The 14,471-nt window shown below is 54.0% G+C and overlaps 1 long non-coding RNA gene across 1 annotated transcript; it reads left to right on the top strand.

Moving 5' to 3' along the window:
* Positions 1–8,485: 8,485 nt before the first annotated feature.
* LOC140219400 (uncharacterized) lies at positions 8,486–9,976 on the top strand. Its single transcript, XR_011895629.1, has 3 exons — positions 8,486–8,759; positions 9,567–9,660; positions 9,855–9,976. It is a non-coding gene; the product is annotated as an uncharacterized lncRNA (long non-coding RNA).
* Positions 9,977–14,471: the final 4,495 nt, after the last annotated feature.

Raw genomic sequence — 14,471 nt, 5'->3', positions numbered from 1 at the left:
GCGTCATCGCTGGGCCTATCCATCCTAAAGAGCGGGAGGCCCACGTTCGTGCGCTGCGGCGGGCTCACTACGATGATCGATCTGGCACTTGTCTCGGAAATTGCTCATATTTCTGGGAACGCAACACGGACACTGCCGGGTCTGATCATTTCCCGATCACCCTGTCACCCAGCTGCACCAGCCGCGGAGTCGTTCGCGTGTGCGTGATAGTTCAGTGGACGCACTTCCGGGATCTGCGTCGTGGGTGGTCGCGCGACACCGATTTCTTTCGCGCGTGCACGTAGCGGAGTGGAGTGCAGTGTGCGAGGCGCGCGTCGACAAGCGCGGTTGTACCGGCCGGCACTCCCTGCCCGGACATTCGGCTGAACATTCTCACCGTGCGCAGCGCCGCGCTATCCGCACGGGTGCTGCGTCTGACTGGACTGTTTACAATAGACTGGGCGCTGTGTGCCGACGGCATGCCAGGCAGCTGCGCTGCCGTAGCTGGGCTCGACGGTGCGCGTCACTCGACGACCCGCACAACCAGCACTGCGGCTGGCGAATCATGCGCTCGCTTGTGAACCCGAGGACCCCACGCTGGCCAGTCCTCGGCATCGCTGTTGCCCGCGGTATCACCGAGTATGCGCTCGCCGAGCTTCTAGCAGACACTTTGGCTGCTGTAAACACTTCAACCGCACCCGGCGTCCCTGCGGCTGCATTGCGGTCGCTCTATACGGCTGTGTTCGTGGGAGGGGAAGATCGCGTGCATACCGCGTTGGCGATTGCCAGCCGGTGCAGCGACGACTTCACCTTTCACGAGCAGCAGCGCATCCTGTGCCGCAGGCAGCGCCGCACCGCACCCGGAGCTGGCCTCAGACAGCCTGCTCCGCAACCTCGACGACGCCCAGCGCCATCTTCCGTGAGGGCTCCTTTCCAGAGTCGTGGCGCTCTGCTGTCGTGGTGCCAGTCCTCAAGCGCGGCAAGCCCTCGCGCGACCTTGCCGGATACAGGCCGGTCTCGCTGACATCTGTTCCGGGCAAGACCATGGAGGTGATGGCACTGTCGAGACTCCAGTGGAGTGCGCGAACTCGCGGTGCCCTTCCGCCCAAGCAGTGCTGTTTCTGAGCGCAGCGATCCACCGACGACTGCCTCGCCGTTGTTGTCGGCACGCTAGAGCAGGCCAGGCATGCCGGAGAGGTCGCTTTCCTTCTCCTCCTCGACGTGCGCAGCGCTTTCGACACCCTCCCACACGAGTCCATCATCCTGTCGCTAGTGTCTGAGCGCTGCCATTGCGTCTGGTACCGCATCCCCAACATGCGTGGATCCGTCCACTACCCGATCCATCTCGTGCCTCACGCCGCCGCCCACCTGCCGATGCTTGCCTACAGTGTCGTCAATTGGCCGCGATTCCGGGAACTGTGTGCTAAGTGCCAGTTTCGGAGTGCGGCCTCTTTTTCGAGCACGGCGCGCGCGTGCTGCGACGACCCACTGTATGATGCGGGCTGGAACACCCGTGCCCAACATCAAGCAGCTCACCATCCGGGCTGCGCGTCGCACGGCCGAGTACGTAGCGCTGCTCACTGACAAGCGGGAGCACTGGACCGTGTACAACCGGCTGGACGTGGTATGCGGTCGCCATGCGATGCAATGCCGCAATTCCAGTTGATCCATCCTGTGCTCCTCGCTGGACAGGGCATGCGGCCGCTCGAGCCCGTGGCGCACCCTCGGGGCTATTCTGCGGCCCCGCGTTGCCCCGCACTCTCCATCGCCATGGCACACAGCATCACGAGCCAACAACTCGCCTAGCTATGCCCCGACACCGTTTGCCCGCCGCCCACCATCCGTACGCCGGCGCCGTACCTGCTGCAGCCGCAACCCCATCCGAGGCGCGAGCTGCTTGCCCCGGAGCGGTACTTTCCGACGGCCGGGATCCTGGCGAACATCAGGTTGCTGTGCGAGGCTGACTTCTCTCTCGGTGAACTGCGCACGGTGCTCGCGTCGCGGAAGCGCCGCTCAGCTCCGGTTTCCGATGAAGTCACATACCAGATGCTTCGAAACCTGGACAGCGACCGCCTCCAGCTGCTGCTTGACGCATTCAACGAGGTCTGGCGTACCGGTACCGTCCTCAGCGAGTGGAGCGAGACAGTGGTCGTGCTGCTGCTGAAGAGCGGCAAGGCAGCCAGCAACCCTGACTCGTACCGTCGGGTGTCTCTGACCTCCACCGCAGGCAAGGTGCTCGAGGCGATGGCGCTGCGACAGCTCGAGTGGATAACTGCGGCGCTCGACACCTTTGCGGCGGAGCACAGTGGATTACTCCGACTCCAGCCCACTGCGGACTCGCGAAACGCTATTGCGGATATAAGCCATCGGTGTAAAATGACGGATGCAAACGCTTAAAATCCTGGCGCCAATCGGATAGTGGCAGTCCGATGCGCTGCAGCCATTCTGCTCGTCTGCTGCCTTGCAGAGGTACACGAGGACACAGCTTGACATATTGCCAGTCGCTACGTCTGCAGCCCACAACGAAACAAAGTCGAATCATGGTGCTCGCGAAAAGACTGAGACCGACTCTGACCACGGAGCTCTGGTCAAAATAGAGCACGCTGTAACACGAGCAGACGACGCTTGCAGTGTGCCGGAAGTGCTTAAGTATAGTGAGAAATTGTTATTGTGCATTCTCTTTTCTTACGTTATTTTTATAGAAACAAATTAACTAACATCCCAACTATTACTAACATCATTTGTTCAGCATAAAGGTGGAAACATCGATGACGCGGCATGGGCAGCCAATCATATAGTTCGCCCTACTGACGTCAGTTGGAGTCGCGTCTGAGCTGCGATCGGAGAAGGTCAGGCTCCTCCTCGCTCTGACGACTTCGCCTCGAAAGCTACCACGTGTTCCGGCGTCGTGCATTTTGCGCCCGCCGAGCACGTTGTCGCGCCTTCGCTGCTCTCGGTCTGCTTCACGCACGCGAGAAGAGGCCTCAGCAGCGCAACATGGATTTTCGGCCACCCGGCGAGCCGCCGCCGCGCATCCGCCACCGTCGCCACGCGAGCTTGAGCCGGGTGACACTCGGCCCCGCGACACTCGATGAGCTGCGGGCAAGGGAAGACCTCGAGCTTCGCGCCACCCGCATGCTGGGCGAGTGGCTACGTGTACGGGCCGCCACCTTGGAGGTCCCTATGGCTTCTCCCGTGGCTACGACCGCACCGGGAGGCGCCTCAGCATCCGCAGCCCCAGCAGCAGCTACGGAGTCATCGGCGAACGGCCTTTGCGACCAGGAGACCCACGCTGAGGTGCCGCTTCCCCCCTCGGACGACGAGGAGATAGACCTGTCCATCTCTCGGAAACGCGCCCGCGAGAACGAGAGCGAGGACGATGAACCCGCCGGGCCACGCAAGCACCCGCCGAGCGTTCCCTCCCGCTCGGAACAGCCGACGGCGGACGACGACCAGGACAGCGCCACCTCCCGACACCCGGGGGAAACACCTGCCACCCTCTCCCTGCCGGACGCGCAAATCGGAGCACCCTCCGAGCCAGCGGAAAGCGAGCAGACCGCGCCACCTGCAGAAAGCTCGAGCGCCATCTCTCGGCATCCCGCCGAACTGGCCGCCGCCTCCTTCGAGCCCCCTCCGAGCGAGGGCGCGCCCGACTCCTCCCTCGTAGCCCTACTCCCTCGATGCGCCGACTGCTCCGAATGGCGACGCGCGCCCGGCCGCGTCGTCTGCTAGCGCGCCAGCTGCAGACGAAAGTTCTACCGACGCTATGGAGCTGACGCACGAAACACCCGCCAGCGCGTCACAACAGAAGCCAGAACACCCGGCGGCGCGATTCCTGAGAGGCCCACCACGCCAGCCTGCTTCGCGGCCGAAGCGCAAGGGGAAAAAACACAAGCGAAGGAAAGAGCCAGCTGCCGGTTCGACTCCATCCCGCGATACCTCGGACGAATCGCGGCACTCACCCGCCCCCCGGCCAGCCACAGCGTGCCTGCTCCGGCTGTACGAAGAGCGATGCCACCCGCCCGCGAGCCAGCCACAGATGGCTTCATCCTTGTGCAGTCGAGAGGCGACAGGCGGCGCACGAAAGCACTTGAGACGGCTGCACTCCCGGTGGACCCTGCGGTAATCGGCACCGTGCTGTTTCGACCTTCGGCACCCGGCGGAGCCTTCCAGGGAACACCGCGCCTCACACTTGCTGCGGCCCTCTCTTCACGGCCAGGTGTAGCAGCGGTTCGCGTCAATCACAGGCGCAACATCGTGGCCGCTGACACCACCACCCAGCAGTGCTTAGAGGGGCTGCTCAAGCTCACCGAGCTGCACGCAATCCCCGTGACTGCCCGACTACCGGCCGAGCGGGGAAAGAGCACTGGCTTCCTGCACGGGGTGAGCGGACTGCCTGCGGACACGGAGCTGCTGGGGGCGATCGAGTCGGACGTTCCTGTGCTGTCGGCCACGTTGGACGGGAGCACCGTCACAATCCGGTTCGCGGGACCGGTCCCCCCTGAGCATGTACGCCTCTGCAAGCTCGGCTTCAGAGTGAGGCCAGCGAGGCCCCGCCCAGTACAGTGCAGGCAGTGCGGCCGCTTCGGACACGTCCCGGAATCCTGCCGGTGGCCGAGCGACTGCATCTCCTGCGGCAAAAAACATGCAGCGAGCGACTCCTGCGAGACCATCCGCTGCAGGAACTGCGGGGGCCCCCACAGGGCGGACACTCCTGCCTGCCCCAAATGGCAGGAAGAAAGGAGGGTGGCCACAATCCTCGCTTCCTTCACCACGGCACTCTCGAGGCGAGCTGTGAGGGCAGCTGTACGGGAGGAGAAGCAGCAGGAGTTGCCAACACTGGCACAGTCATATGCCAGTGCACTGAAGGGCCCCAGCCCCACAGCAACGCCTCCAGTACCAGCCCCTCGTACGTCCCGCCGCCGGGAGACGCGGGACCCTGCTGCCCCACCTGGCCAGCCTACCGTGGATCAGCTGGTAGCGAACCTGCTACTCACCATGCAAGCAGTGAGCACCATGCTGCCAGCTGACCACCCGCTCCGATCCATCTGCCTGCAGGCAGTGACTTCCCAGCAGCCGCTACACCATCATGGCCAGTCGCACTCCTAAGGGTCGGCCACGCATCCTGCAGTGGAATTGCAACTACCTGCTGCGCCGACACGCCGAGCTGGTCGCCCAGCTACCTCTGCACGACTATGATGTCCTCGCCTATCAGGAAACATACGTGCGTGCAGAGGAGGTTCCACTGCCAGGCTACATCGGCTACAGCAGTGCGAGCGAGTGCGCATTGACAGACTGTACTTCGGCGCCTTGCTGCGAGAGGAGCCACCCGCACGAGCGTGTGTCGCCTCCCCGTGTCGCCTTGTACATTCGCGCCGCTCTCCCACACGTACTGATCGACACGACCCAGCTGTGTAGTTCTGTGGTGGAGTGCGTGGCCGCTACTGTGCGCGTACAGGGCACCGACACCTCCGTCGCGTCCGTGTACATCCGCCCCGATCGCGCCGACCGGCGCCAACAGTACGACCCCGATTTTCTCGCGCGCCTAACCGCATCGCTCTCGTCGGACTGTGTTGTGTGCGCTGATTTTAACGCTCACCACCGCGGCTGGGGGAGTGCTACGTCTGATCAGCGGGGAAGGGCTCTTTTCGGTGCCGCGTCATCACTGGGCCTCTCCATTCTAAACAGTGGAAAGCTCGCGTTCGTGCGCCGCAGTGGGGTAACGTCAGCGATCGATCTGGCACTTGTCTCGGAGCGCTGCTCATACGTGTGGCAGCGCGCTCCCGACACTGCCGGATCGGATCATTACGCCATCACTCTGGCTCCCACCTCCCCCAGCCGCGGTGTCACTCGTGTGTGCGTGGTGGTGCGCTGGTCAAAGTACCGTGATCTGTGCCGCGAGTGGTCGCGCGACACCGATTTCTTCGGACACGTTGCAGAGTGTGCGAGGCGGGCATCGACGAGAGCGGTGGTCCCTGCCGGTTCTCCCTGCCCGGACATTTAAGTTATTAAACCTGCGCGCCGCCCGCCGCCGCGCTCAGCGCCGTGCCGTACGCTCGGGCATCGCGTCCGACTGGACTGTGTACAACAGACTGGACGCAGTGTGCCGACGACACGCGAAGCGGCTGCGCCGCCGCAGCTGGGCACGGCTCTGCTCATCGCTTGCTGACCCGCGCAACCAGCACCGAGGGTGGCGCGGCATGCGCGCGCTCGTCAACCCGAAGTCTCCTCGCTGGCCGGTCCTCGCCATCGCCGTTGCGCGCGGCATCACCGAGATGGCGCTCGCGGAACTTCTCGCCTAGAGTCACTGGAAAAATTTTCAGAGTACCGCAAAGCTCGGGATTTGACTGGCAGCACTGAGCGGCCACCGCCATATACCTTCCAAGCCGATTGCGTCGCGGGAAGGCCGCCGTGTTGGAAGAGCTTGATATTCGGTGACACATCGGGTTGAGTGTTTACTGAAGTACAAATACTTTGTGCCCGGTGATAATGGTTGCTAAGAACGAAAATAAAATGTTATGTTGTGCGAAGTAATGCAGCCGGTGGTTGTTTTGCACGCCGATCGTGTTTACTGCTGGAACTGTGCTACGATTCTGGGCAGCAGCTTACCGCCGCTATCGGGAGCTTATGCACGCGTTTTTTTTTTTTTTTTTTGCTTCCGCGGAGCGAGGCACGAAGGAAACATTTCGTCACTTCGAGCCGGAATGAGGCAAGCTTGTGCTTTTGGGCATGAACATCGTGGACCGCCGTCGGCTTCTATTGAATATTTCCAAGCAGGACGAAGGTAACACCTGACAGTGTCACAGGCACGTACGTTCATTGTATAATTTCACAAGCTAAATCGGATACATCTAATTTAGTTTGTAAACGGATACCGCGCGTTCTCGATTCTGCAGGGCGACTTTGTCCGCCGTATACGCACGACACACTGCGACTGCCGCGTGCGCACCGGAGTTTCGCCGTGATCGTAAGACGATCTGTGCACAGCAGGCGTAAAAACCAACTTCGATGACCATTTTGCGCACTAAATCTTGTGGAAGGCCAATATGAGCCATTTGCGTGATTACAGCAACGTATATGTACTTCTGTACACTGATAATGAGCGAGAGTTTGCTACATTGCGATTTATGAAGGCGGCTGTCTAGTGTGTTCATGAGCGGCTACTCTTCTCAACTTATTTATGACTGTTTTCTTAGACTGCCAAGATTTGCTGCCTGTGTAAAAAAAAAAAAAAAAGCAGGAACGCCCGCTGGTGACGAAGCTCTTTTTTTTTCTGAGTTACATAGGCGATGTATGAAATTCTTGTTCTTTTAGAGCGACTTATGTAACATGCATAGTGACAGAGTGAAACTAAAGCTACTGGGTGTTCTGTTTTGTATTTCTTGTTATGCATCAAGCACAACATTATTTGGGTATGCACTGTAGCACTTCAACATAAAACATAATATGTATGCTGACTTCAGTTCATTGCATGTGCTCGGCTTACAGGCTCAAAATTTGAAGCATGTGTTGTGAATATCACCTGGCCATTGGTTTCAAGCTCGAAATGCGTATGTATAAATGAGCAATGGATAAGTGGAAAAAAGGAAGTATCATGGGTCTCGTATTGACCATGTTTTTATTGACTGCGATCGTCACGATCTGCGAAATACAAGTGCCATATGGGTCGAGTGACTCGACGCGAGAGCGCGCTCACGTGCGCGAAGAAATCATGCGAGTACCTGGTGCACGTGAGGAGGCGGAGTTCTCGCGCGACAAGTGTGCCTTCGCGTGCCACGAGCACGGAATAACCACGTGTGTTGAGCAACAAACGCGTACACTTGTACCCGCGTCAAGCGTGCAAGACGCGAACGATCCCTGCAATGAACACCTATTTCCGTAGCATGGCTAACACCGCGTGCACTTCGCCTAAATATCTTCTAAAACAGTGCCGAAAAGCACAAGCAAGGTGTACTTATACCTCGCACACGCGGGTGTTTTCTGTAGGCTTGAAGTTCTCCCGGCCGATTCCGTATAACCACGCAGAACGACGCTCTCGGTCATTTTTCGCGGTCGGAATCTAGAAAAAAGTCTTTCCAGACTCAGTTCGGTTGCTGCATCCGAAGGCGCAGCAGCCAGGCATGATTTCCTTGCAGTCAAATGCGAGCGCGACAATTGAAACACACACACACACACAAAAAAACGTAGGGAACCTGCGCTGCCTGCGCTCTTTAGCTCAGCCGGCCCGCCCGGCGCTTGGAAGGTATATGGCACCCCAGAGGTCACATGGTACGGTTGGGCCAATGAACGCGTCGGCGGCGCGGGGAAAACGAATGCGGTACTGTGAAATTTTTTCCAGTGACTCTATTCTCGCCGACTCGTTCGCTGCCATCGCAGTCTCCACAGGGGTAGCACACTCTCAAGTTCAACAAATGGCCACAGAGGGCGAAAAAATCGACCGCGCGCTAGGGTGCCTCGATGCGCGCGCTCCCGCTTAGGGTGAGGTCACCCTCTGAACCAGCCGGCGCCGCCTAAACCTGTTTTCGCGCGCTCCCTCCGCCATTGCGTTGCCCGCGTCGACTTCGCCGCGCTGCTGTGCGGGCGTCCTCGAAACGCTGCTGCGTTCGCGCGGCTTTCATCGGCGTAGAATGCCTGGATGTTGTGTTCCTCAGTGCTCCAACCATTCGAGAAATGGTTGGAGGATGTTCCATTTTCCAAGGGACCCAAAAAGGCGGCTTCTGTGGCTGGTGCGAGTCAAGCGTGACAAGTGGCAACCGACGAACTCCTCGTGTGTCTGCAGCGTAAGTGCCACATGTTGGTTCAGTGCTGTTTTTGTTGCGATTTATTTGTATTTTGTTGCGTTTGGGCAGCTAAGTGTCGTTCAATATTCTTCTTGCTCGGCTTAAAAAAGCTGCGTGAAACACTAAAACAAAGTAAATGAGTTTCACTACAGCGCGGTACAGGCCATTGTCTGCCGCTTGCTTGTTCGCATCCGAAATTGCACGACACGTGTCCGCTGGGGAATACGTACCACGCGTGCTTTCGCCGCTTCTTTTCATTCAAAGGTAATTGCCTTTACTAGGCGCTTGCCAGCGAATTGCGGTCTGGGCCCAAACATTGCATCAAGGCACAGAGCATGAGGACAAGCAAGGGCACATAAGCTGTGGCAATTACTGTGCAAATGGATGGTCCAGGAACCAATTTTGATTAATTCACTCACGATTTCTGAAGTTGTTTTTGACATGTGTGCGGCGTTGGGTAGCTTCCGCTGCCTATTAACCGGACGCTTCGTCCTACGACGCCGCATTATGTCAGTAAATGAGATTAACAGAGATCGTTGTTATGTGCAGATTGAGGCGCTCATTCGAGTAATTCGCCTGATATTTCGACTAATTTGTTCTTTGGCCTGTTAACCCGACGCTTCGTTCTGCGATGGCGGATTAAGTCAGTGAATGAGATAGACAGGATATGTTATGTGCAGATTGAGGCTCTCATTCGAGTAATTCGACTGATATTTGGACTACTGTGTTCTCTTGCGTGCTGCCTTCATTGTTTTCATTATCGAGCCGGAAATGCGCCGCTAATTTCAATATCAAATTCATCTGCAGGCTCATTTCGAAGCCAGCAGCTTCGAACAGAACCGCGCGGATGGGTGGAAGAAGCTCAAGCCTAATGCTGTACCAACGGTGTTCCCATTCAAAGGTGAGATGCCTCCTGACCCTGGTATTTGTTACCACGTTGCTTATCGGCTCATTATCTACATTTGAAAAAGTTATGTGAGGAAACGATTCATGCGCATACATATTAAATTTTCTGGCGCGCCTTCTATTCTGCTTTTAGTTAACACAATCTTAAATATATGTAATGGGCATTTTTTCTTATTTATCTGTTTCCAGAACTTCCTAAAGAGCGAAGGCCACCAAGGGAACGAAATGCACACGTGCCTGCATTATTCAGTGACGACGCAGCCGCACACAATTCTTCACGAGAAGTGAGAAACGTTCTTCCCTCAACTACGCAGGAATTTTAAGTTGCTTCGACCCCCAGGGATGCACGGCTTCAAGAAACTGCAATAGTTACTGCGACCCAACCCCTCGATTCTGAGGCAGCTGAGCTTAGGAAGAAGATTGCAGATCTCACAGCAGCCAATAATAAGCTTAGACAACATCATAACGAATCTAAGAACACTGTCAAAAAACTACAGATGCAGGTACGCAAGCTGCAGAAAGAGGCAACTAATTTCTCACGAAATACGAAGTTTTTAAATGAAGACCAAATTCGTGCTCTTTCTCGGAACAACAATCATGGTAATTCGTGGTCAGCGCAAACAGTAAAGCAAGGTCTAAAAATTAAATTTGCTTGTGGAACCACCGGGTATGAAACACTCAGAAAGATTGGCTACCCTCTTCCATCCAGCAGAACGTTAGCAAGAAGAATTCAGGGCCTGAAGTTTCTGCCAGGTATCCTGCATGAAGTGATCGACGTCATGAGGTCGAAAGCAGAGGGAATGGAGGACGTGGAGAAAGACTGCGTTCTCTTTTTAGATGAAATGGAGATAGCACCCGGATTTGAACTCGACCGTGGCGAAGACGTGCTTCTGGGAGGAACGACGTTGCCCTCAAAGCCTGAAGAGCCAGCCAATCATGCTTTGGTGTTTATGCTAGGTGGGGTAAACCAGAGATGGAAGCAAGTGATAGCCTATGAATTCACTGGTAGGCACGTGGACGGCTCTGTACTCAAGGCATATGTCCTGGAAATAGTGCAGATATGCAGCCAGATTTCTCTAAGAGTCCGTGTTATCACATGTGACATGGGTGCAGCAAACCGCGCTATGTGGAGAGAATTTGGCTTTTCGAGCCACCGCCATTCGACAACTTCGTGCTCAATACCTCACCCAACCTTAAAAGGGAAGGAACTTTTTTTCATCTCGGACCCGGCACATGTCCTTAAGAACCTGAAAGGACAGCTTCTAAGCTCAAAAGTTTTCACACTCAGTGATACTACAGTAAGCAGGAACGGACTGACGGCCTCGAAGGTGAAATTGGAGCATGTACAGGCCGTCTTGGATTATGACGCAGCCAACGAACTTAAGGTAGCACCAAATTTGTCAGAAACCCACATTAGTTGTGGGCACTTCACCAAAATGAAAGTAGGAGTCGCTGTCCAGCTCTTCCGTGAAGCCCCACCAGCTATTCGGTTCCTAATAAAAGAAGGAGTGATTGAGCCAGAGGCCGAAACAACAGCGTGGTTTATGGACCTCGTTTCTAGGTGGTATGCCCTCATGTCATCGCGTCATCCCACCATGGCGCTAAGCCGCAGGAACATTACTAAATATCATGCCGCCTTGGACACACTACGCACGGCAACAGACACCATCAGAGAACTGAAAATGGGCACTGGATCTCAGTGGAAGCCATCGCAAGCAGGGGTCCTAATTGCGACAACGGCTGTCCTTCGCCTTCAAGAAGTGCTTCTTGGCAGTGAAGGGTATGAATTCCTCCTCACGAGCAGGCTGTTGCAAGACTGCCTAGAAAACCTTTTTTCTGTGGTGCGGCTCATGAAGCCAGTGCCCACTGCGTATGACTTGAAGTGTGCACTCCGACTCGTCAGCGTCAGCCACTTTCTTCACACTCCGAGATCAACAAGCTACGAACTTGACGACCGCGAATACCTTGTCGATCTGCTTGCACATAGCAAGAAGGAATGTGCAGAAAGCGAAGTCGATGAAATCAACGACACGGAAATTCTGTTCATTGAAGAGCTCACGTCAACCGAGTGCCGCATCTTGTTTTACCTTGGCGGTTTTATTTTGAAAGGAATTTTGAAATCTATAACTTGTCCGCAGTGCAAGGCTGCTCTCCTTGGCAAGCCTGACGATCAGTATGCTTCCCTGACTGCACTCAAGGAATACGTCAGGGATGGGCAAAACCTCGTATATCCAAGCGCTGATGTCATGAAAACTTTAAAAAACTACGAGGAACATTTCACCGCTGTCAACTCATGGTGCACAGGCAAATTTTTCACCATGAAGTCGCCACTTCGTTCTCTGATAGCCTATCTCGAAGGCATAGACAAACCCTCAGTGAACACATGCATGGCTCACAAAGAACGAATAAGCAAAATGCTGACTGCTGCATATGCCAGAGTGAGGCTCCGAATTCATCTCCGACAAATTCCGAGCACTCATCCTAGTGGCCACGGAAGCAAGACTTGTGCAGGGGTCAGCCTTGCGTAAGCAAGCTGGAATCTGCAGTTCTGCGAGCCTTTTCCTTCAAAGTCTGAAGTCTGCATCTATATATATAGTGATCACAACTATTTTATCAATTACGGTCTATTTAACATAAATGTCGACTTTTAAAAAGTGCAATAATGTTCAGTGTTCACGTTCCCATTAAACACAAATCTCTAACTTTGTGTGTTTTCATAAGCACTGAATAAATGATTTCATGTTTGCTTGGGTAACAGCTTTTGTATTCATCTGGCTGTTACCAGACGAAAAGGGGACTTTATATTTTATTACCGTTGCTGATGCTGTTTCTTCAAAGCGTGCAGAACCAAGACGTTGTTGCATTGACCGCGTCGGCTGAATTTTCTTACCGATCAAATTCACTCACTTGCATTGGGACATCAGTGAGGTTTCCCATGCAATCCTGTTTACCGCGCCTCCGTTCACGAAGAAAAATGCCCATTCAGCCTTTTAACGCCCTCCGCATAACAGCGCGGGAGAAAGGGGGTTAGCCCCAGTCGCTGCCGAGCGTGAGATAGGGAGCCGGAAAGCGGAGGAGTCCGTTCTCCGCGAGAACGAGCATGCAGTGGGAACGAGAATGGCGGCCGCCGTAGCAGACGACGCAGATGTCCTCACCCTAAGCGGGGGCGCGCGCATCGAGGCACCCTACCGCGCGCCGCTGCTAACAAAGCCGACGTAGTAGCATCACTTTCTGGATTCGTTCGTTAGTTCCAACATTTCCCGGTAGAGGCGTCGTAATAAGCGCAATTTTATCTTACAATTACCGAAGCATTTTCTTTTACATAAAAACAGGGCAAAATTATCATTGCCAATTAGATATTGTGCTCTTTGTTAGTAAGTTTATTGTTTCTTCGCCATTATAAACGCAAATAGCGTTCAACATCATCGATCTTTCACGTGACCTCTGGCCTGGATTTAAAATTTTTACCGGTATTTCCGAGTGCACGGCGGCACGGATTCATTCGTTCGTACACTCAAGACTGCTTTGTTTCTAAAACTAGTTTCTTGCGCTTCGATGTCTCGCGTTATTTAACTTGGGGTGAAGTTACGTGTTTGCAAGCGGACATGTAAGCCCGGCAGTTGGGTTTCGGTCGTGAGCCATTCGGAACAGGTCTGCATCGAAACGGGAGCTGGATTTTGCTGCGGCTGACAACGGCAATAACGGCGAGTCGTTTAACACCGCTGCTTGAATCGTTATATAATATCCGTCTCATTACCTTCCAGGCGGGCACAAGTTAACGAACTAGATCCTGCATTACATATGGGCAGTGAGGATCTCAGTTGCTGTTTCCTAAATAAACCTTTACTTGCGAGGCTGTCGTTTGGTTTACACACACAACCAGGAAAGAAAGAGCGATATCGGAACGCGCGTCTCATTTTTCATGTTATTGTAGCCGTGGTTGTAGGTGACTGAGTAGCCTTATCAATATACATATTAAACATTTTTTTCGAGTCGGCCGGCAACGTCTTTCGTCCACAAAACCGAATAATCCTTTGGTAAAATAAAGTGAAAGTACAGAATTTAATGTATTAAACAGTTGCAAACATGATAATTCACCCATATTTCGTACTTGTTGGTTCCAAATGTTCTTGCTGTTCAGATTGGTTTACCGTAGGGCATTTATTTTTGCAGTAGTGAAGCGGTGCATCACGTTCGTGCAGAAAAATAATGCATCAGTTCTAATAGCTTCATGACTTTCATGCATTTGCTTGTGGAACTAGCAGTGTGATCACTTCTAGTGTATAAATGAACCCACAAATGTTCTCATTTGTGATCTTAATAGTACTTGCGCTGTTGACATGCATTGTAGTTAGGCAGACATCAATTTTATGGACAATAGCAATATTTATTTAACATGCTGCTTAAGCACCCTAGAACAGACAGTGTACATTTGCATGTGTTCTGTAGTCGCAAATCATTACAACATATATGTCACACCTTTTTGCATTTTAAAACTTTGCTTTTTCAATTTCTGATTCAGTCAAAATTTCTGTTCCAGACATGCAGTAATGAAGACGGCACCAGTATAAAGCAACACACTCCACGCACTAAACAGAAGCTGCTGCCTGCTACAACAAGGTCATTGTGTGGACATTGGCTACTACTACAAGGTAAACAACACATAGTTCAGAAATAAATATGTTTGATATATGCTGCATTGGCTTGCTGTTTGCAGCAGATATGAATGTTTGTTCATATTTATGGTTCAGTATAATTGGTTCGAACATATAAAACACACATAAATTTGGCTAATCTGTGCTGTAT

The sequence above is a fragment of the Dermacentor andersoni genome, chromosome 7 (assembly GCF_023375885.2).
Source record: "Dermacentor andersoni chromosome 7, qqDerAnde1_hic_scaffold, whole genome shotgun sequence".
Taxonomy (NCBI): Eukaryota; Metazoa; Arthropoda; class Arachnida; order Ixodida; family Ixodidae; genus Dermacentor; species Dermacentor andersoni.
The sequence above is the reverse complement of the archived record's forward strand: the minus strand, read 5'-3'. Positions and strand labels throughout refer to the sequence as shown.